This window comes from Danio rerio, chromosome 11 (assembly GCF_052040795.2).
Source record: "Danio rerio strain M-AB ecotype USA chromosome 11, GRCz13ab, whole genome shotgun sequence".
NCBI classification, from domain to species: Eukaryota; Metazoa; Chordata; class Actinopteri; order Cypriniformes; family Danionidae; genus Danio; species Danio rerio.
Genome location: NC_141031.1, coordinates 31883148 through 31908415, shown reverse-complemented (window position 1 = coordinate 31908415; position 25268 = coordinate 31883148). Strand labels below are relative to the sequence as shown.

At 37.0% G+C, this 25268-nt stretch overlaps 1 protein-coding gene and 1 long non-coding RNA gene across 25 annotated transcripts in view; both read left to right on the top strand.

Annotated features, from left to right (window-relative positions):
• Positions 1–25268, top strand: part of LOC147834839 (uncharacterized) — a 245798-nt gene that overhangs the window by 29551 nt on the left and 190979 nt on the right. Inside the window, exons 3-4 of one of the 24 annotated variants that reach the window (XR_015502699.1) lie at positions 7178–7255; positions 9139–12028. The exons of 22 other annotated variants lie outside the window; for them this stretch is intronic. The gene's annotated coding sequence lies outside the window, so the exon portion shown is untranslated. Of the gene's footprint in view, positions 1–7177; positions 7256–9138; positions 12492–25268 lie in introns of those variants that run through there. One more of the 24 variants, XR_015502692.1, reaches the window with a different exon arrangement.
• Positions 2001–5514, top strand: LOC147841818 (uncharacterized). The gene is made up of 2 exons (XR_015502714.1): positions 2001–4454; positions 4568–5514. It is a non-coding gene; the product is annotated as an uncharacterized LOC147841818 (long non-coding RNA).

Sequence of the window (25268 nt, the reverse complement as noted above, 5' to 3'; positions counted from 1 at the left end):
AATCTCCAGCAACAGCTTTTAGATTGAGCAGAATTTACTACACAGAGCCATAGTTCACTAACAAGCTAAGCCAAAAATGCAGACAATTTAATCTGCGTGATTACAGCTTTTGCTAAATAGTCATCTAAATTTCATTTAAATTTATTGGGAAAACTAGCAAACATGCATTTTGAAAATCAACCAAATGACTTACTAACAATTTTCATTTCATATCAAATTGGGATGCAAAAAACTGTTAAAATTCCACTCTTCAGATTTAAGAAATTAAACTTAGGACTCCTAAATTGATGCTTCCCAAAAAAAAAAAGGTTAAAATGTCTTAAGATAGGACAAAGTAGTTCATTAGAATGAGAACAACTTCTTTACAGCACTTCTTTACTCTGAGCAGTATCTAAAGATAAAAGACCAAGGCTTGTCATCTCAATGACCCAACAACTTGCTTTTCAATTTGCCTTTCTGTGCCAAATGAAGTTGATTCCAGCTCGGATTTGAGATAAATAGCCAGTACCATCTCCCTTGTTCATGTTTTTTCTGCTTCTCCCTGACCCTGAAGATTCATGAATGATGTGAGCGAGCTGGATCACTCCATTTATAACGGAGACACAGCCTGACTTACTGATTTATGAACAGTCATGTTCTCGCAGGAATCCATTAACTGCAAGGGTCACGGGGGCTTTGAGACAGATAAATACGTAAATGAAGGGAAGGCCTGTCGCAGTAGAATGTAAGGTGGGAGAGGGAACGTATAAAGTTGGTTTTTATGAGATCACAACCTGGTCTTGAATCATATCGCATCACAAACCATGAGGAAAATGAATGTCTCACAGACAACGGACCAGGGCTGTTATACATGCCTTGTAATTATTTTGATTTTTACTTTGCTTTAAAAAAAGTATGTATGTATGTATTTATTTATTTATTTATTTATTTATCGGTTTATTTATTTTTTAAACTAATTTATTTATATTATCTTTAATTTTTTTACCTCTCAGATTCTAGATTTTCAGATAGTTGTATCTTAGATAAATATTGCCCTTCCATAACAAACCACACATCAATTTTATATATTTATTTTTATTGAAGTTTCAGATGATGTAAAAATGTAATTTTTAAAACTTGACCATTATGACTTGTTTTGTGGTCCACTGTCATAAATACATCATTTGACTGAAATAACTATTTCTATAAATGAAATAAAATATGTATTTTTTATTAAATTGAGAAAATCACATCAGTGTTGGGTAAGTTACTTAAATAGATTAGAAGTTACTGATTACTATAGTAAATTGCAGTTTGATTACATTAATAATTACTTAATGTAAAAAGTAATCAGATTACTAATTACTTTACTTTGCAGTTACTTTTTAAACCTAAGAAAAATACAAAAACTGCAGCTCTATCTGTACCTTAATATTTACTGAAAAATATTACAATAGGTTTAACATAGCTTGACAAAAAAATAAATAAAATTAAAGAAATAGTTCATCCAAAACTTAAATTTGTATCATCATTCTTAATTTTCACTTGTTCCAAACCTGTTTGTTTTTGTCTGTGTAAATTGGATAGCTGTATTGTAAAAAAAAAAAAATGAAATTTAGATTCTATAATCTATAAAAAAAAATTCCTAGACGATTTTTTCAATTACTTTCCTTACTGCATGTGGAGTCATGTGACCCTGCTCTGTTTAACTGAGGCTTGTTTTTAATTTCGTGATCATCTTTGATGTTTGTAAGCCATGCCAGAGATGCCTCGAGACGACACATTTGCCATTTATATTAAAATTATTATTTATAATAAATATTTGTTTACAGAAGATGCAAAATATTTATTTTTTAAAATGTATTAATATTATAATATTAATATTTTATATTTAAATATTCATATATTTTAATATATATTATTTAAATAATATTTACAGGATATTTAAGAGTTATTTTGTTTAGAAGAGATGCTGCTTATTTTCTACTTTTAATATGAAAAACACTGAAAATTATTAATTTTGTTTCCTAAAGTGTGAGTTATTTAGGCAATGTGTAATTTAATTTCAGTTGTTCCAATGTTGATGTTCAAAACATAATAATACATGGATAGTGTGTGTTTTCTTTAACTATTTTAAAATCACCCTTCATTCAAAATGCTTGTAATATGAGCATATTTACTGTACAAAACTTGTCAGTGGACTTTGAGGGCTAAAAATAAATAAATAAAATAAAATATTAATAATTGTTCATCAATCATAATCAAGTTAAAATGTTTAATTAATTGAGATTTGGATTTTAGGCCAAATCGCCCAGCCCTACCTGTAAATATTGACATTCATAGTAGGAAAAACACATAGCCTACTTTGTCTGCAGTTGTGGTGACAACTATAAATGCTCAGACGTTGAATACATGAAATTTGGAATACCTAAGTACGTCGCGAGACTGAAACTGGACCTAGACTGCAGTTCACAGTAATACTTTTTTTTTTATGCTTCATGAAATCAAGGTAATGTTTGTATTTCCACAGCAATTCAAAAGCAATTGCTCATTAACTGACTTTACAGCTGAAAATGTGCATTTAAAAAAGCAAATGCTTTTTTTTATATTTGTAATGTAAGTGACGCAATTACACTGACTTTAGTGGCTGTAATCAAATTAAACAAAATTAAAATTTAATTGGTTACATTACTGCATTGTTCAGAAATATAAGAATACAGTAACAAGCTACTGTGGAATGCTCTACACCCAACTCTGTTCACTTCTTAGTGCATGATGTCATTAAGAGCAGTTTTTGTTACTAATAGTTATTCTCACCACTGGCTTGCTTGGTTGGCACTTGTGGAGCTGCGCTTTGATGAATTTGCTCTTCAGTGTTTGGGTTTTCAGCAGTGAAAATTAAACCACACTGAACTAAACTGAACTTCAACTCTGAAAAATGGACTGACATAGTTTCAATTTACTAGAACTTCTATGCTAAGCTGCTTTGACACAATCTAAATTGTAAAAGCGCTATACAAATAAACATCCATTGAATTGAATTACCAAAATTATGCAACCAACCAGTCAACCAATCAATCATTTAACCAACCAACCAACCAATCAATCCATATAATATGAAATTATAAAAAAGCATTCATTAAGAAGGAAGTTTAATATTTTAGCAACTATTTGATGCAGATGTGAAAATGTTCTTGATAGTTGTAATAATCTCCTACCCTGAGCTGTTTATACCTTGTATTACTGTGGACACTACCTACACATTGCACATTTTGTCCGTGCATCTGGGGAACAATATCATTTGTATGAAATAGTGGCTGCATTAGATCTCATCATTGCTGCTAATCCTTAATTAGTTGTTCTTTGTATCAACAGGGACATGAGATCATCCTTGGCCTATTTTTAGAATAAACTGCAACACAGCTCAGGGGTCTTTTTACCGGAAAAGCACAGCAGGGCCGGTCCCGCTACTCCCTTCTGAAATGTGTTGCAATTTAAATGCTTTGACAGGTACAAGTGCTCTGTGACAGAGGAAGGCTATTACAATAAGTCTGTGATTCATTTCGTAGCTAAGAGGAGACAGCTTTGTGGGTTACCCTCACAGACGATCCTTTTCAGTCAAGATCAACTCCCGTGAAAATACGACGGAAACCTTACCAGTCTCATTGCATCTGCTCAAGCAAACTCGGTTAGATGGTTACAGCTCTATCTTTTGTCTTTGAGCTGGACCTGTGCGACTGGTGTTAGCGTCTGCTTGGGAATACAGACTGAAGACACGGAAGGACGGTGCGGAAAAAAAAAAAAAAAAAGATAAAACACTGCTTATTATTCACTCAGCGAGAGGTAATTGAGCTCGAATGGCCTTCCGTGCATAAATTCACACACAGCTGTAATATCCAGCAATGAGAAAAAGAATGCATCTCTAAACGATCAGATGTCAAGGAAGTTATTCTCACTCTCCTGACAGTGTCTTGGGCTATTTTTCCCCCAAGTTTTTACAGTTTTCAGAGGTAATCAAAGCAATTATTCTAACTGAATGTCTTGACATAAGCAATTTATCACCTTTAAATACACGGACATTATCAGCAATAAAATGCAATTTAGTATTTACTTAAACTGATTCCTGATGGCTTTCTCCCTGCCAATACTATACATTTTTGGCCATGCTATGACAACAGAGAGGTAAATCAACCTCATTGTCCTGACTGCCCTGAGTGTTACTGGCATGTCCTGATTTTGCAGACTTAGACATGTTCCTGGCTCAACATATTTTGTTGAATCTAAAACATCATTCCTGGTTGAAAATTTAATACAAACCTAATCCTTACCTCCTTACTAATGTATAAATTGTTCTTAAAACTCAGAGGACAGTTGAATGTGAATGAAAATGATCTAAAGTACAGTCCCTAAGCCTGATTGTAAGGCTCCACTCACTACGAACTGTAATCTTGTCCTTCACACCTAATAAGTTCATTGTAAAGTTTTCAAAATCAGCAACATTTAGAAATATGTTGAATTGGGTAAAATCAGGTCCTGCTTCTGACGCTACCCAACTGGCACACAACATCATAAGTTGATATTAGGTTAGATTTAGGTCATGACGTCAGGTGACCAAAATTCAATGTCTATCCAGGGTCTAACGCCCTATTTACACAGGGGTTCAGCGTCAAAGCTTGACAGAGGGTGTGTCTGATGTTGGGGCTTATGCGATCGTCATAGCAGCGTCAGCTGATGAAAATAGCCAGCAATAGGCCACTGTCTGAGCTGGTGTATTTGCATACAGCAATCTGATTGGCTGTTGCTTCCGTCGGCGCTTAAAGTTGAGCAAGTCCCAACTTCTGCAGCAAGCAACACCACTGAAGCAGTGTCGACAGATCCACAATGCAGTTCGGCAACGCCTGACGTCACCCATTTAAAGTGAATGGGGAAACATTGAAGCTGACACCCTATGTGAATGGGGCGTTAGGATGTTATTTTGATGTCACATAACGTCAAATTATGTTCATATTTGCTTGATTTTTTTTTTTTTTAGGTTTATCTGGAAATTGACCAAAATCCAACATCTGATAGAGTGGTCATAGTAGTTCACACAATGTCAAGGTGTAACATAATTAGACGTTGATATTTGGTTGATTTTAGGTTGAATGCTGGACATTGACATCAGCCTGATAAATAATAGAGCTTTCATACCGTATACAAAAGCAGCACAGTGCAGAGCATGAGCAGAGCTGAAGTAGCAGTGCTGTGATCATTTCGGCGATGGGTCTATTTTTGCCATTGCTCACGCTTAGTTAAAGTGATTGATAATGACCAAACACATTGATTGACAATTAAAAATTTGCAATTTTACCCAAATAATGCTTTGATAAGTCCACTGATTTTTATGCACCATAGAACAGAAACGGTTGCTTGGGCAGAATTTGCTACAGGCCGAATTAGCTCAAATATTTGTATCATATTTTTTTAAAATTTGGCATAGATTTCCACCCATTAGGCTAATTAAGTAATCACAAAAAAAAAAAAAAAAAAACACAAGTGCTTGATGATGGCGTGGCTCAAAGATAGTGGCTGGAAATATTGGCCCGGCCCGTGGCTTCGGACTCTGGCAGATAAACTAAACTATGCTAGAGGCTGTGGTTCCACTAGAGGAACTTTTCATAGTCCCTAGAACTACTGGTGAAAGTATACACTTGTTGGTATGTTCACATCACTAGAACAAATAATTTAATTTATAGGAATATTTTTAAGGACATTTATGTAGCTTCTACTTTCAGGGTCTAATCAAGGCCACCAGGAACTACACGTAATGAAGTTGGCGCATACACAACACTACAATATTTTGAAGTGCTCCAAGATAATATAGGAAGATAATGTCAGTGGCATTTGCTTGTCATCTTTGTGTGCTACATTCGGTTCTTTTTCAGTCTTGGTGATATGTAGTAATGCAAGTTGCCATACAGTGATTTAGTCACCCCTTTTGCTGTTTCAAATGCATAACTTGGACGTCTACATTCCATCTCTGTTATCACAAAACCAACGACTCGCAACAATAACGCTGTATTGATTACCACATCCTCCAGTTATTGATTGAATACCATGCTTGATGTTGCTGTCAGCCAGTTTGCGTCACTTTAGAATTCCAACAGTCAGTGTGAATGCAAAGAAATATGTCATCCAGGGAGGAGGTGGGATTAATGCTCCAGGCTCCGACCTGGTGGCTACTCTAGGGTGGTGAATGTAAGTCAGTGCATCTTCCCATTCCACCTCCCACCAGTTTCAATCCTGCTGTGTGTGGGGTTTGGAGAACTGGAGGTGCTGTTACATTGGTGCTGTGGCTCAGATGGGAGTGAGGATTAAAGGAGGGTGAGGGTAACAGAGGCCAGCCAGTAGGTGATGTGTGAGTAAAGCTTACTCCCCTGACATCAAGAGGTGCACTAGCATCTATCACTAGAGCTGCAGTCTTAGGCTTCCTTGTGCACCTGCCTCCTGTGCCAGAGACATCGGTTTAAATTCCACTCAAAGCCAGTCTTGTAAAACCGAAGGAGTTACTCTGGTAATGTGACCTTGATGGGAGTGAGGTTTATGGGGGTGAGGCTAACAGAGACTAGATAGTTGGAGTTGTATGTACTCCTCTGGCCTCAAGAGGTGCACTATTTCTGCATGAACACAGTTTAGTATAATTTTTTTAGCTTTCTGTGTTATTGTGCAATCAAGTAAGGGATACAAGAATAAAAAAATAAAGCCTGACAGACTTAGAATATAGATGGAATATATTAACTAGTGGGCAAAATGATTCAAACTGGATGTTTCCATTCAAAGATGTAAAGCAGTTTGAATGAAATTTGTATGTATTATATCGTCATTTGTGACTATCATATGCCCCATCTGTGTCACTTCTGACCCTTCATGATTTTTTTGCATTGCATCATGGGATAACATAGCCTCCTAATACAGAATTCTGCACTACAGAATCTCACCAGAAGTAGTAGCTCATCCAGATACGTCTTGCCTAGAGTTTTTTTTTTTTTTTTTTTGAGTATTATGAATTTGGACAGTGACCGTGTCAATTGTGCCATTTCACTGATCCTTCATGAATTCTCTTGCATGACATCATGGGATAGAACTCTGCACTACAGAATCTCACCAGTAGTAGGTAATTCGGGTATACTTCTTGTACATTGCTTGATTCTATTAGCAGGTTTGGCATGCTGTCACAAGAGAGAACCCTGAGCTTGGAGATGATTGAGCCCAGGGCTCCCGCCTGGTCAATTAGCAAGTAAGTTGGTCCAAGATCAGTTGAAATCAGAATTATTAAACCCCCTTTGAATTTTTCTTTTTTTTAATTTAATTTTTATTTTTTTAATATTTCCCAAATGATGTTTAACAGAACAAGGACATTTTTACAGTATGTCTAATAATATTTTTTTTTTCGTCTGGAGAAAGTATTATTTGTTTTATTTTAGCTAGAATTAAAACAGTTTTTAATTTATTATTATTGATTTAAGGTCAAAATTATCAGCCTTTTTGAGCTATATATTTCTTCGATAGTCTACAAAACAAACCACCGTCATACAATAACTTGCCTAATTACCCTATCTTGCCTAGTTAACCTACAGTAATTAACCTGGTGTAGCCTTTAAATATCACTTTAAGCTGTACAGAAGTGTATTGAAAAATATCTAGTGAAATATTATTTCATCCTGATAAAATATTATCATCATGGCAAATATAAACTAAATCAATTATTAGAGATGAGTCATTAAAACTATTGTCTTTAGAAATGTGCTTAAAAAAAAATCTTCTCTCCGTTTAACAGAACTTAAGGAAAAAAATTAAAAAGGGGGGTAATATTTCAGGGGGGTTAATTATTCTGACTTCAACTGTAGGTCTCTAGAGCTCCCCCTGTTAAAGGAGGAAAAAAGGAGGAGATGGGGCTTAAGGGGGAATTCTTCCAGAACAAAGAAAAAGCAGTAGTGTGAAATCTGTCTGTTTACTGTAGGTTTGGATCAATCTGATTTTTGCGGATTATTGCTGGATACAGATGAGAGACCCACTGAGATCAATCATATGACGTGCTTCTCTTAAAATTTGTTTGTAAAACTTCATTTATGGTAGGGAAGCATGCGATTTAGGGTGTAGCCAAAGAGAACAAAATCCTCACTTCCTTATAAATTGGCACCAACATCTAAAAAACAACCCTAAATTTTCTGTGGTAGGGGAAACCATTGTGGCTTGCAGTTTTCAATGAGGCTTAAAGTAAAGGAAGGGTAGAGAATCACTGGTTTGTACTTCTAAAGCATATGTTTTCACATTTCAAATTATACAGCTTTCTTGGGGCTTCTGGGGCCATAGGCATGCTAGTCATTATAAAAAACCAAAGATATTCACTTGTCCAATAGGATAACCCTTGCCCCTTAAGTCATTATTTATTTTTTTAAATGACCCAAGAAAACAATGAGAGTTGTTTACTGCCGATAAAAAAGGTGAAGAGTACAATAGTCATACCAGAAAAACACACTATTTTAAATATATTCAATTTCCTTCACATTTGCAAGAGATAAAAGCAGATCAAAATGCAAAAGAACCATGATTCATTAAAGCAGTTTGCTTACTTTCTAACCATTGCTTCGTGATGGGGGCAAGGGTCAGGGCTGAATGCATTTCATCCGTCCCGATTTCACCGCCCCGCTTTTCTCATCTTGCATTTGCTGTGCACGACTAATGAATATTTCACATCAAATAAAACCTCTGTAAGACTGGTGTATTATACAGTCTCATTGGGTTAAGGTTTACAATGTATTGTAAGCCTCATGACCTCACAATGATAGCCCTCACCATCAATACAGGGTTTAAAATCCACTCTCACAATATCGAGAAAGTCTTCATTACAGCTCAATAGTAATATAATGGCATCAAATTAGATTCCACTGTCTCCGGTAGCACTATCCATATCTGACTGGCGGCTAAATATGCAGCCTCAAATGATTCATAACAGCTTTTTATGAGTCATGGCACTGACAGAGAGAATGTAAGACTGATAATGGGAGACAATGGGATTATTTGATTAGACGGAGGACTCAATGTAGTAGTTCACTCCAAGTTTCAACTGTATTTGAGAAGTAAATCAACAGCAGGGTTTTGATTCTGTTTTTCTTTTAGACCTTCCCCTGACTTGATGACTTGAAGAAGGTTTTGAAGAGGACAACTGGTCCCCCGTTGAGCCCCGTTTTCATAGTCATGATATACGCCGCCACATTAGTCCTTGACAGGAAAGGGTTGCTTTTGATGAACTGCAGTGCTTCGGTGACAGCGTCTGCTCTCATGAAGAATATTTACACTAGCACAAGTAGAGGGTTGTAAATAAATGGCTTTGTGGTACACCGCCAGACCACACCACAAAACAGCTCTTCCCTTTGCAAGACTGATGGAAGGGAGAAGAGCAATGCAGAAAAATATGTGGAACACTAGTGTACAGTACATGAGTGAAGCCGTTATCAGAGGCAATCACAAAATGATTTCATACTGTATTTGACTGTGTACAGATGGAATAAGTTATGAGCATGGATTAAACAGAAAGTGTTACAAAACTAAATCAAAAGTCAAAAAGCAAATTCTGACCTATTTTTTCTTGTGTTTGCAACTTAAAAACTTAAAGGAGCTTATTTAAAAACACATTATTGTCACGGTCGGTGGGTGGGAAAAGGCGTGAGCACTCAAGTGCAGCAAGTAATATGGGTTTTTATTATAAAAATAAAATAAAAGTGAGTAAAAATAACCCAGACGGGGGAAACATTAACAAAAACAAATAAACTAACTTGACTGGGCAGGCTGGCAGGGATCAGGGCTTGACGAGACTTGACTAGGCAGGACAATAAATGACATGACAAACTGGACCAGGCCAGCAGACAAGAGGGAGCTATAAAGAGAAAGAATTAACAAAACAACAGATGAACTGAATAAACTATTAATGGAATAAAAAGGGAGCGGGACTAGACAATAGACAGGAGAGCACGACACGAAGACAACACAAGCTGACGAGAACAGCAACTGCGTGTTCACATGGAACAAAACACTACAACACAACGTCAACAGACAAAATGCAAGACACGAGTAAACGATAAACACTTACCTAGCATTCACACATGCAATATGCATGTTCCATCCCAGCGCCAATCGAAACCGAAATCAACTAGACTGAGGTGCTTAGAATAAAACAGCACATCACGGACAAAACAAAAGCTGCGTCCGAAATTGCCTACTGATCAGGAGGTACTGCATTTGGATTTGGATTTACTACTCAACCATTTGAAAATTGTTCTATGCAGTATGAATGTGAGTAGGATTAATTGAACTCAGACGTACTACATCTGCCATTTTGTTGTCAAGTGACCTATCCGCGTTGCATTGCATCACTCCCATTCATCAGTCCCTCATGGTGCATCATTGGGTAGCGTAGAGTCCATCGGATGTGCACTTCAGAATCTCACATACTTCTCATACTGTTTTTTGAATGCTATGAATTCAGACATACTACTCGGCTCGCATACTTGGCATACTATATAGTATGGAAGTATGTGATTTTGGAAGTAGCCATATGCATACGAAAGCAAGTAAGCATGTGTTAATCTAGCCTCTTTGGGAGCGCGCACGTGCGTCTACAAAGACAAGAACTGAAATTCGAGATTCGGGAAATTCAAGGCTCTCTTGAGACTAAGCATTCAGAACAATGACAAGAGATGTAGACTAAGGATATGAGTGCTCGGCCTAAGAAAACTCTAGTCGAGCACAACATACAAGACAAGACAGGACTAGTGTCTGGACTGGCCACCAAACAAGAAGGTCACACTTTACTTTTCTGGTCCATTTTTTTGATTTTTAAGTTGCATTGCATCAACATGCCAACTAAATCTCATTAGATAATGAGTAGACTGTTAGATTGGGGTTAGGATTATTGTAAATTGACATGTACTTGCAAAGTTTCTTATAGTCAGTTAAATGTCTGTTGAAGGAGCAGTATCAAAAGATATTAAGCAGACAGTCTACTAATATTCAAATGGGCTATCAAAAAAAAGTGTTACCCGTTTTTTTCTTCAGATCTAGTTAACATTTATAATCGTTGTTCGGACTGGTATAAAAAAAGTTCAGTTAATATTATTAACTTTTTAAAAAGTATATAGCATTAAAAAACTATTAAAAACTAGTTAGGGTTAGTTTACCTGAAAATGAAAGATGTTATTAATTACTCTCCCTTATGTTGTTTAAAACCCCTGAGACCTTTGTAAATCTTCAAAATAAAAAAGATATTTTATGTAAAATCCACACTATTCTATGCAAATGAGTGACAGAATCAATAATAGTAACACATTTATACAATTCCTAAAAGGCTTGTTCCTAAAACATGTTCAGGGTAAACTATTTCTTCAGGGCTTCCAGCATAGGTCTTGTTTTTCCATTAACTGAAAGACACCATCGTCGGGCCACAACCTAGCTCCAGTTCCCAAGAAAAGTAACATGTCTAATAAGAATGTAGATAGCGTATTGAATTTCTGACTGGTTCACCGTATTACTAAGAGAGAACAATCGCCAGCCCTTGGCAGTAATGGCTGGGGATCTGCTCTTTCAGGGGAGGACACTTTCCCTTTCATTACTGTTTGCTCAATGAGACGTTGCCCTTGGCTGTCAAATGTGTGTCCGCTAAGGACTTTGAGTGGTCACCCTGAAAACACGCCAGCAGCTCTAATCTGCATGAAGACTGTCCTGATGACTTGGGCGTATTCTTTAGCTGTCTGGCTGGTAGGCGATTCTTGTACTGTAGTTTAATTAAACATAAAATAGCTTTTGGTGGGCTGTCAATCCAAAGTTGGAGTTCACTTGTGTTGTATAGAATGAGCCATATTTTCTTTCTGTGATGTTTTTTTTTTTTCAGTCATGGATAAATATAGTATACATAATGTTTAGATTCCCCCCCCCCCCCCCCCATCTTGTTTGTTTGTGTTTGATTTTTGAGGAGGTATGATCACAATTTCCATGAATAAAAACAATGATAATGAAACAAAATTTTAGTTGTTTATTTTCAAGAATGCACCAAGTGAATTAGTTTTTTTTTTTGTTCAGAAGGTAATTTCCTCCACATCTAAAAGTATATATTCTGCCTGAAAGCATTCTGTTGTTGAAATGGCTGTTGAGGAAATGACATTGTACACGTTTAAATAAAAAACAGCTATTTTGTCTTGCTATCATTTTATATTTCCTAAATATACATCGTCAAGTAAATAGTGCTATGTTTTATTTCACAAAATCGGATTAATTATAGTAGACAAGATAAAAACACGAGGATTAAAAGAGAATAAATAGTTTTTTTTATTTCATTGTTTTTCTTCACACATCAAATAGAATATTTCATCTCAGTGCATTTAAATGACACTTGTCTCCTTGGTTACCAAATGCACTCACATTTTTGGGTCAAACTTGTTTGTTGTGGTAGAAATATTGCCATAACTGTTAGACTGAGGAAAAAAAATATATATACCCACTGGGAACTTCATTTGGTACAGTACACCAGTTTAATTGTTACCACAAATATCTAATCAGCCAGCATGTCACTACTGTTTATCTATGAATTAAGGCATGGATATATTATAAAGACAATCTGTTCAAGTACAAACTAAGCAGTGGAATGGAGATTAAAATTACTTAAGTGACTTTGAACATGGCATGTTTATTACAGAAATTGCCTATCTACTGACATCATGCAGAAGTCTAGGTTTTACAGAAACTGATGAAATGTTCAGGGAATGTCAGTTTTGTGAGGGGTAAATATCTTGTTGGTGTCAGAGGAAAATTGTGCAAATTGATAGAAAGGAAACTTACTCAATCTCCGCCTCCGCTGCATCAGATAAGCAGCACAGTGACCGATATGTAACGCAGTACACCGATATGTAACGATATGTAACGCATGTAACTTAGATCTCATGTAACATTTGTGAGAAAGACTACAGTAAGAACTTTACTAATTATTATTGCTTTGCGCACGTCCTTTGTTGTAGATATGATTATACGCTTTACTACGGAGACATCTTAATCCGTGGCTGTCAATCACTTCGGTAAGCAGGGAAACCGCACTCCTACATCATGTTGCAGTCGGCTTCAAAATGGGAGGGATATGGATCCTATTTTAACTTCAGGAAATAAAAAAGAGACTTATTGTGTTTATATCACCGCAATATGACTGTGGATAAACTATACCTACACACAGTTCTGTCCAAACAGCTTACAAAAGATGATTTTCATCATACGTGCCCTTTAATGATTGTAATTTTAAATATTCAATTTAATATACTTCTAATGAATGTTCACAGTTTGCAAGTTTACAAAGTCTGGAACATTTATTGTTTAACCTTTTATTGATGAAGCATCATCTTCACTGATGCTGCGAAGAAGGGCAAATCAATTTCTAAAAGCATAAAAATTTATGTGTAATATATGTAAAATGCAAAAATGGTAAACAAAGTTGACATTTACTTAATGTTTGTGATTAGTTGTTCAATCACATGCTTATTTCACTAGGCCCAATACAGCTATAAGTCTGTGAGGATTGCTCATTTTGTTTTGTGAGAAAGGCCTCTTGTGTATGTGTGTCTCCATGGCCAATCTAACACATTGGCTGGCTTTGCTTTCCTATTTGCATCTCTGTGTCATGTATTTAATGTGTTTCTTTCCTCCATGCTTTTATCTCTCATCTAGTTGGAGATCGCATCGTTGAGTGTCAAGCAAAATAACGATGAACAGTGAATCTCTCCATGCATGATTACACGCGCACAACCCCGATGAACACTAACACACTCACAAATGCACACAATGCCCATCCAGACACCTCATTATAAACACTCCACTTATCAAAGGTCTGCTCTTGTTTTTCTATTCCCAGACTGTGGTCATTGAACACTGACATTTGTGATCTTTCATTTGGAATCTGTTTATTTCTGGGGTAATCTTACTTGGATCAAGCCTTTAAGATGACGTGTTGAGTTATAATTCAGGCTTCTGTGGGCATATTTCAGGTCACTTGTGTTAAATGAAGCGTTTTTTTACTACACACATGGGTCCAAAAACACAATCCAGGCGTAGAGCTGTTTTTTTTTTTACACCATTTGGCTGTAGGTCACGCATCACCGCTGTGCCCACATTGTGAGCTCTTCTTCACAAGATCCTCCAGTTCTCAGCGTGGGCCCATCTTCCTGCCTCTATATGGTCCGCAGTTATCATACGGCCCAGAAAATGAGCTTGGCTTCCGATTACGCCCATCACCGCTGCCCTACTGGGGCTTCCCAGCATTCTTTTGAGAAGCAGATGGGCAGGTTAATACCTGGGCAGTTTTTCTCCTATTCTACAAACTATCTTATCGCAGACTGGCAATACCCAGGGCAAAGGGATTTTACTGTCCAGCCATACAGCAAAAACCGGAACTGTGTCATGGTGGAGGGCTTATCATGGTCTCAGCAGCCACATTCCCTACCCGGCCTTGTGAAGCTTAGGGAGGTGTGCTTCTGATTTACAAATGCACTGTCCTACTGCCGCCATCTTGGCTCCAATGAATAGACATCGTTACCATCATTATTACTGGTTATGTCGTTGATGGAGAAAGACAATCGCTGTTGTAGGGTTGTTTACCAGGTTTTTAGCGGACTGTTTAGAAGGTGCCAAGGGAGAGAATTATCTATTCAGCACCCTGTCGGGATGCAGAGCCTTCCTTTGTAGTTTGTTTTTGGGTGGCCACAAGAGAGAATGGCGAATAATGGCTTCAGATGTGCTCGATTCATGCCAACAACTGCCTGTTTAGTTTTGAGTGATGCCAAATGCAATATAAAGCCTCTATAATTTATTTATTTCAAAGGCTATTTGCCTGAACCAGAGCACTATGTGCCAGACTGGCATGCTTAATGTAAAAATGATGAACATCCTGTCATGTTTTTTGTAGCGTTGGAAGCCGAGGCATCTGTATTCTGCAACCATGTCTTCTAATCTATAGTGCCTGAGAGATAAAACTTGGACAAAAGAAATTTTGTATGTCAGACTGAATTTTCTTTGTTTCAAGAACTTGACAGTTTCTATCGCAAACACTTTTAGGGCCAATAAGCGAAAATAGGAGGTGTCATTTCAGCCTAAGGGTAGTTTCTTAGACATTTATTCCCTCTTGTTTCCAATATCCTCCACTTGAAACATGCATTGCAAAGAAGTGTTCACCAAAAATGAAATAACAATAATTCTAAGCACACCTTGGATATCTGCTGATGAAAAACAGACTGAATCATGTGACATGATGATTATAATTATAAAAAAATAAATGAGAAGAAACATAACTTTATGTAGTCCCAAGTTAACTTGAGAATGTTGTTGAACCACATTCCCCCAATTTTAGCAACTCTGAAGGATGAAAATCATTTAATTAAGTCCCCATAGTTGTCATTAACATTCATGCTCACTAGGCCCGGGCCACAGATTATGTACACAACACTGAAAAGCTGACAAGTGCTTTAATTCATAAGTTATTAACATTTTAAGCACCCAATTACACCAACCGCATTACTTAAACTATTCCAAATCCACTGGGCTTTGTCAATAAATGTGTGTGGTCAATTATAAGCTTCTTAAGCTGACAGTATAGATGAGAGAATGTGTTGGTTCAAATAACATTTTGTCCAAGACAGACTGGCACAATCGGCATACTGCTGCAAGCTAGCAGAAATGTGCTTTGCTGAACATAAAATGAGACATTTTTAGATGCAGATATGATTGCTGAGACACAGTGGAATTCATACAGAATCTGAAAAAATAATTCTTTTTGCAGACATTCTGTCTGGTTATATTTGGTTTTTATAGCTGATATAGTTTGTCCTGCAACTCATCATAAGTCAGTGAACATGCTTCACAGTGTTTTCATGCACACATGGAGATCTATAACTGTGAAGAGAAAATTGAGGATGTTAAGCTGGATCTGCTTTGACAGACACAACAAACAGTAAAAAGAGGTTTAGATTAAGGGCAGGCTATGTATTGATCTAAGCATCAATTTGAAATAATTTATCCAGACGAAAGATCACTAAAATACTAATGACATGAGATTCTAAGCCAGACTCGCATTTTGATTTGATTTGAAATTTGATTTACTAAATAAAAAATTATATATATTTTATCATTACACTGTAAAACCCAAAAAGTTTAGGTAACTCAAACCAATTGAGGCAACCCATTGCAACAAACCATTAGTTCAAAAACTAATCCTAATGAGAACTGTAAACTTAATCTATTTAAGTAAATAAAGCAATTTGAGCACAGTAAAACCCAGTAAATGAAGACAACTCAAACCAATTGAGTACTGTACAGAATGCTACAAACCATTTGAGTTAAACTAATATAGCTATATAAGTACTCTGAACTGACTTTAAGTTGACATAATGATATGGTATTAAATAATGGTATTTAATTGCCTTTTTATCTTTAACACTGAGTTCAAAACTCTTTTCAAATAAGTTGAATTACTTTCAGTAAATTTTGAGTTAACTACACTCATTCTATTTGATAAAGTTGGATGTTTGTTTTTACAGTCTATTATTCTTTTTTTAAAGATATAGAAAAACACAATTAATCCAAAAACTAAATCCAATTTTTTTCTCATCTAGAAGTTATTTGAACCGTCTTTTGGATCAGACTCCAAAGACTGATTCATTCATTCACCAACTGAATTTTATTTTTGTTTGTTTTATGATTAGCTATTCAGCACTCTGAAAAAATAAATGTCCTTTGTTCACGTCCATCTAGCTTTTATTCCACAACAGAATCTTTATTGTGAAAAAGGTTATTTCATTTGTTAAATGTTCTTCACAAAAAGGGGACAATATGGTTCTTTTTTTGTTCCCCTAAACCTTTAAGTGCACAGTTCTTAGTGCACTGAAAGGTTATGCTGAACAAAAACTATTTCTTCTATGAGATCACTCTAAAAACAACATCCAGGGAAACTCCCCCATGTAATATACCACATAATTTACCAAAAGTACAAACTCCAGTATCAGTTCTTATTCGCATCAAGCTAAATTCACAAGCAGAGTTCCAAGAGATGAAAATGAATCTAAAAACTTCACCTGCCATTCTCCTTTGATCTGCTAATTCTCACCAAACTTTGCCTGATGTCTCTTAATTTCCTCTCTTTCATGTTTGCTGGTTCTGTCACTAACAGACAACCCCCAGCATTCCTGAAACGGATGAGGAGCACAGACACTTTGTTTGTTATTCCCAACCCTTTCTCTGTTCGCCCACAGTTAGTAATGTGCAGTAGTGTGATAAAAGACAGTGAGGCACGCTGGCATTTTAAATGCAACGCATACTCTCACACTCTGCAGCAGAGCATTTGAAGAAGTGTTTCCTTTTAACAGCGTCTCCCAAAGAGAGGGCTGGATAGTTAAAATGCAGCTTTAAAAAATATTCTCCATGGGGTCTTCTGTGGAGTTTCAAAACCTTGTATATGTACTAAGATGCCATATTTATTGATCCATGCAAACAGAACCACATACAGTATATATATTGTCTATTTCTCATGTCAAAAAAAATCATTCAACACTTTGACCTTTACAGAACAAGGATCCTCTAATGCCTGTGGCCCATTGAGGCTACTCTGAGCTTATGAGTCTTTATTAAAATTATATTCGTCGTTTATTTGAAAAGTCTTATGTAAAATCTTATATATAATTCATTAGAGTTGAAAAGGGTACATAATTAAATTAAGCAACCCATTTTGTGAAAAAAAAACATCAAAAGATTTGAAACCCTAAAACTTGACTGTTTAATAGATAAATAATTTTTTTGCTATAGTAATAAGCTGTTCCGTCAATCTGCCTGCCTAATTTGTTTGTCCGTCTGTCCATCCATCTGTCTGTCCGTCTGTCCTGTTCATGCGTCTGTTTGTTCATCCATCCGACCATCCATCCGTCCTGTTCATGCGTCTGTCTTTCCATCCTTCCATCCATCCACCCTGTTCATCCATCTGTCCATCCATCCATCCATCCTGTTCATGCTTCTGTCTGTCCATCAGTCCATCCATTCTATCCATCCACCCCATTCATCCGTCTGTCCATCCGTCCATCCATCCTGTTCATGTGTCTGTCTGTCCAACCGTCCATCCATTCCATAAATCTACCCCATTCATCCGTCTGTTCATGTGTCCGTCCATCCATCCATCCATCCATCCTGTTCATGCTTCTGTCTGTCAATCCATCCTTTCACCCATTCATCTGTCTGTTCATCCATCTATCCATGTTGTTCATGAGTCTGTCACTGTCTACCCTCTTGCACATTTATTCATATACCCATCCATCCTTTCATTTGCCCTCCTGCCTATCCATTCATCCACTTGCCTCCCTGACTGTCTGTTCAACAACTTCACTCCAATCCATACAATAGCTTGACCATCATCCCGTCCATCCAGTGATGCATTCCGTGCATTTTACATATTACTTCAGATTCAGTAAGAAGGTAAGAAGATAGATGTTGAGTAAGAAGGTAGATGGTTCGAGCCTCTGCTGGGTCATTTGGCATTTCTGTGTGGAGTTTGCATGTTCTCCTCGTGTTCACATATTTTTTTTCCCGAGTGCTCCATTTTCCCCCACAAGTCCAAAGACATGCACTATAGGTGAATTGAATAAACTAAATTGTCCGTAGTGTATGTGTGTTTGAGTGTGTATGGATGTTTCCCAGTGATGGATTGCAGCTGGAAGGGCATCCGCTGTGTAGGGGCATATTCTGGATGAGTTGGTGGTTCACTTCGATGTGGCAACCATCAGATTAATAAAGGGACTAAGCTGAAAAAAAAATGAATGAAAGAGGATGAATAATGAAATTGTTCAGAAATTACAGAAATATAGATAAATTAGTACAAAAAGCTCAATTTGCTGCAAAGTATGTCAAAAAAATCATGAAAACCTGCATTCATTTTTTGCCTCAGTTTCAAAAGGACCAAAATTAAAGTCACATCATTGCATTTACCTTCCAATATGAAAAAAAGGCAGACAGAACATGCAGACTTGGATACAGAAGTTCATGTAGAAAAGGTCTATTAGTCAAGTATATGTAAACTGAAGTGCTTTCCACTCCTGAACAGCCTGTATGGATGTGTTTTCACCCGCAGTTCTTACATAATGTCAGATTTAAAGTGATTCTGTATTAGGACAGTGGTAAGTTGCAGCAAAAGAGACTTAAATCCCATGCTAAGCCTGCAGCCAGCCCCGACAAGAGTCCAGAGCCCTAGACTTAAATCTGACGTGCAAGTGAATGGCCATCAGCCAAGCTTGTAGTTTGACACAAATTTATTTGCTTTTAATCCTCTTACAGAGTCCAAAAACTAGCCATTTTAAAGATGGGCCAAAACGAATTTAAACTGCATACAAATAAGGCCTAATTCCGATTTCTCAGTCTGCTTTTCCCCCAGTGACCACATCCAATTTTCACCATAATTTGATCAACTTTGTTGAAGAAAGTCACAGATGGAAAGAGCTAATATATAGAACACCAGCTGTTCAGTCAAGCCAATAAGAGGACATTATTATACATGTACTGTGACATTATCGATTTTGTTTAAACTTTATCACAGCATCACTGATATCTGCTACCTCTGTGTTTTTAATATTTGAAAATAGAAAACAGATAAATTTTGCTTCTTGACCTATAAACAGAAGACTCCAAGTAGTGATAGTTGATATTTAAGTTAATTATTAACCTATTTCTTTATTGACTTTTATTACTTGACCAAACCGTTTTTTATTTATTTATTTATTATTATTATTATTTTTTTGTTAGTACTGTAGTTGGGACAGACAATTGTTTATGAGCATGGTGGTCATTCTATTTCTATGGAAAGCAGACAGACAGCAGCCAAAGTAAGATAGAGTGGAGAAATAAAACACAGTGAGAATCACAATTAATTTTCAATGACAGGGGCGTTTGGAATGGAGAGCAGACACAGTTCGATAATCCTGCCTCAAATATGCAATATTTCCATCTTCAGAGGAAGCTGCCGCCCTAAAAGTCTTTATCACCTATGCTCAAATTAAATAATTTGCATATTAATTTACACATTTATTTCACATATAATAATGTCCTAAGTCATAGCTGTAAAATAGAGCAAGATACATTGGGGGAAAAGGAATTGCTAAAATAGCAAAATACATATATATCATTATAAACATAACAATATCGAAGTTTTAAAGGATGGATGCAATGATGGATTAATGGGTGGATGTACAGGTTTAAATTCAAGTTCATTAATTCTTTAGTTTTGATGAATGGGTGAAAGGATGGATTCCAACTCGCATTCATTAATTTATTGGCTTTGGTGGGTTGATTTATATATATATATATATATATATATATATATATATATATATATATATATATATATATATATATATATATATATATATATATATATTTATAGATATATATTTATAGATAGATGGTATATGTGTAATATGTTGAATTTAGTTGGATGGATAGATTCAAATTCACATTCAATTTTGATAGACCATAGCATTAATGAAGTGAAAGTGAACAGACTACTCTATTTTAAGCATTACTTGTGATCTGGAACTTGGCTACACATTTTAGACTTTAAACCAGCAGCATTGCAACAGATGAGAACGACAAGATCATTTGTACCCCTGCTATATTTTAGGCAAAAACACTTCATCTCATTCAGTGGCTATATTAAAGGCTGTGAATTGTGAATAAAACCCTTCTGAGAGCTTTCCATCACGCCACATTCACAGCGAAACTACACTCCCGCTGAGACACAGCCATGGAAATTAAATTCTGAATTATTAGAGACGAATAGCCATAACTTCATGAGCTCAATTTCCATTTCGAGGCGACTCATTGAAAGAACTGACTCTACTGTCCTTTTTTTTTTGTACTCACAGGCTTTGCTTACTGGAGATTGTTATCTGGTTACTTTCCACTGAGGAACTGTAATTGGTAACTGATAAATGTCCTGTCGAATCCAAAGAGCAAACTTAAAGCCATCAATAAAAAGAAGTACAAGCCTGCCTTGACCTTTTTTTCTGCTCTGATTTATACACCGGTACATACCCAGGGGAGGTTGCATTGTGCTCAGTAAGACTTAACAATGGGTTGAACTACGAATGCCCCTCATGAAGCCTATGACGATGTAATAAATAGCCTTTATAAGAAAAGCAGAAATATCGCCCGCTCATTTTCACAAGCACATGCCCGGCACATGATTGAGGCGTGCAGATTAATGTCAAGATGAGTGCGGCAGAGACATTTAGAGACGCAAGTGCCCCGACTTAAATGTTAGCCGTGATTTCTAAGCACTTTTTCAAGGCTAATGGAGGTGTAAAAAAGAAGAAATACAGTGCACTACATTCTTTATGATTGCAAGAATAGCGTTTAGTAAAATGGGTGGAATAGTCCATTTGACAGGCCTGCGCTCTCGATCTTCGCATCAGTGCATTGAATCCAAAGATCACCGATCCCAGAAAAAGGCATCCTGTCAGCCATTATCGCAAACAGCATTATCTCAGCTGGGAGGCACTCATAGAGAAATCCTAGCAGCCATTTTCACATCTAAATGACCTGCCAGTCCCTTGTCATATTTAAGTTAAACTGATTCTCCATTAATCAGCTTAGCCCCCACGTCCCAAAGGACAGGGAGATAAAGGGAATCTTCTGGAATCCTTGTCATTACTCATAATGACTTTTGCAATCCATAACGTTTGTTAGCGGTTGTTTGACTAGCTGTAGATGTTAATAAAAAAGGTGCTGACTCTTGACTGATGGCTAATTCCTTGTAATATTTTTCCAGGAAGTGACAGTCTGCGTTGCATCCATCAGCATATCCAATATGCATGGGGGGCGAATGGAGAGTCTGATGGGCCTAATGCATTATTTTGGTGAAAGCCTGCAGGCAGTAACGATTGACAGCTCTGAGGAAAGTTTAAATATGTAATTACACAGATGGATGGGTATTCTAACTTGCACCAGCTAATCTTAAGTCCTTGTAATTAGGGGCTTCTTTTCCATCTCATGCTTTTTTAATGTGACGTTCTGATGTAAACAAGTGTTCTGCATTTAGTAGAACTTGCACCATGTGCATTCGCCACTGTTCAGAGAAACCCCTGCCATTTCAAAACAGCAGGTTCCAAGACTGTAAAGTACTGTAGTCAGAGTTATCCTGGAGGGAATTCTAAAAGTCATCGAAACTGATTTGTCAGTTTTAACAAATCTTGGCAGTTTTAGTATTGTAAGAGTTTTTATTTAATAATCACTTTTTATTATCAATGTGGACTGTAAACCATCAGTAAAGTATCCTAGAAACCATCTTTGTGTATCACCTAACCATCTTTGGGGTTTTCAACCAGTAGTGTGTCCCCCATTTTTTGTAGCATTCCAGTTAGCTGCCATTTTGTGGGCAAAAGTGCCACATTGAGACCAGAAGTATGAGGAGAAGGGCTTATAAGCAACAATAACTCATATAACCAGTTTATACATTTGAATATTTCTGTATTCACAACACATTTAAACTTGAAGCAGGTAAGCTACAAGAGAAAAACATCACACTGCTGCTACTACTGTCAGTCTAGGAAGTAGACACTTTTGAGGCTACAATTCACACAGGCTTGCTAAAAATGAGCAATAGAAAACTGGACAAAGGTTGCAGGTCTGATCATCTTGATTTTTTTTTCTTCTTTTGCTGCCATATTAAAATAGATCAAAATAGGTCAAAATTTGTCATAAACAATAAAAGTAAACAGTAGGTATATAGCGAGTGAGGCAGGGCCAAGAGTCATGAGGGCATACAAGGTGGTGGCCTGAGTGCCAACTACCAACACCTGTATGCAAAACCTGTCTCGAGTCTCTTAGAGGAGCTCCGGATGTAAAAGGATTAGAGACAGCAGTGGAAGACGAGAGGGGACCAGGTCCGTACACTTTTTGTTTTACTTTTGCTTTCAGTATGGCGGTAGTTTCCACGATAAGCTGCTACCTGTTTGTTTTATTTTTTCATCATTGAAATTATTTAAAAGTTCGTTGGTTCTACACAACCTCCTTCACTATGGCCGTGTGGCCATCAACTTTAATACACGGTATATGCAGTATCAGTCTTCTCCTGGTGTAATGTTTTGCAGCATAATTACTTGACCTACTGCCATGCTGAAAGCAGAAATCACCAAACTTGGTCCTAGAGGGCTGCTGTCCTACAGAGTTTTGCTCCAACTTTCTTCAATACACCATGTGACCAAAAAGTCAGCTTCTTTGTGTTCCCTTTTGCATTGTTCACACACATTCGCCACTTCTGGTTTTGTTCTTGTACTCTAATTCATACTCTAGCTGAACAGCCAATTACACACAATTACTTTCACTAATTTTACGTTCTGAGTCAGCATTGATTCTACATGCTGAAATCGGCAAATTTCCTCCAACATGAGCCTGATGAGAGATGATTTGTAGAAAATACTATAGAAAGATGCTAACTAAACTGGTACCGGCCAACCGTCATATTGGTGTATCCGAGACTTTAGGAAGTAAGGCCCATCACAAAATCTGAAATGAACAAACTGCTATGTTCACTGAAAAGTGCTCTTAAATTTCTTCAATTAAAGGCCAGAAAAGCAAGTGGCAGCAATTTGTCAACGTGGAAACAAAAAGAAGACTGAGTAGATCTAGAAACAGATGACAATATACACACTGTTGGTGATTTTTCTCCAGAAGTATCACTTCATCTTCTGAACTGGGATGTCAGAATAATTCAAGCCACGCTAAAGAAAATCTTCTAGCTCAGGGTTTTACAGGCAGCGCCATGCAAGTGTTTCATCAATTTCACTCTTGTTATTTTTAGCGTTCCAGCCTACTAGAAAGCCCTTTGTCACAGCATTTATCTGTCTCAGTGTGACTGATGTCCATGTTTGATGACAGCCTGAAAAATACGTCCATCAAAAGCCGTACGTCACAGTTTCGCTCTGTCACTTGTTGATGGTTTGCTTGCCCAAGCAGCCTCCTTCTGTCTCGTCTGAACGCAGACTGTCAGTGAGTCGTGATGGCGAGTCGCGATGGCTTTGTAAATCACATTTCTGCATGCATGGTCACAAAAACAATATCAACCTACCATGTTGCATGACTCTTCTCTTCTCTTTTCTCTTCTCACACATTTATTTTAGGCCTTACATCAGTTACTGTTAAATATTCACAGTATTAAGCATAATATATAAAATACATCATGAAATCTTATTTTACATACAACAATTTGATGATATACACTCACCATTCACTTTATTAGGTACATCTGTCCAACTGCTCGTTAACGCAAATTTGTAATCGGCAAATCACATGACAGCAACTCAATGCATTTAAGCAATGTAGACTTGGTCAAGACGATTATCAGAATAGGAAAGAAAGGTTTAAGTGACTTAACATGGCATGGTTGTTCCTGCTAGACAGGCTGGTCATAGTATTTCAGAAACTGCTGATCTACTGGGATTTTCACGCACAACCATCTCTAGGGATTACAGAAAATGGTACGAAAGAGAGAAAATATCCAGTAAGTGGCAGTTTTGACACCAACAAGGCATTTGCGTCCGCAGAGTACAATGTTCAAGACTGGTTCGAGCTGATAGAGGCAACAGAAACTCAAATAATCACTCGTTACAACCAAGGTATGCAGAAGAGCATCTCTGAATGCACAACATGTCAAACCTTGAGGCAGATGGGCTACAGCAGCAGAAGACACCGGGTGTCACTCCTATCAGCTGAGAACAGGAAACTGAGGCTACAGTGTGCACAGGCTCACCAAAATTGGACAATAGAAGATTGGAAAAACGTTGCCTGGTGTGATAAATCTCGATTTCTGCTGCAACTTTATGGTAGAGTCAGAATATGGCATCAACAACATAAAAGCATGGATCCATCCTGCCTTGTGTCAACGGTTCAGGGGGAAATTTTCTTAGCACCTTTAGGCCTATTAGTACCAATTGAGCATTGTGTCAGTGCCACAGCCTACCTGAATATTGTTGCTGACCATGTTCATCCTTTTATGCCCACAGTTTACTCATCTTCTAATGGTTACTTCCAGCTGGATAACGAGCCATGTTTTGAGTGTGAATCATCACAAACTGGTTTCTTAAACATGACAATGAGTTCACTGTAAGATGGAGCTCACAGTTACCCGAGCCCATTCCGATTAAGCACCTTTTAGGATGCAGTGGAGTAGGAGATTTGCATCATGGATGTGC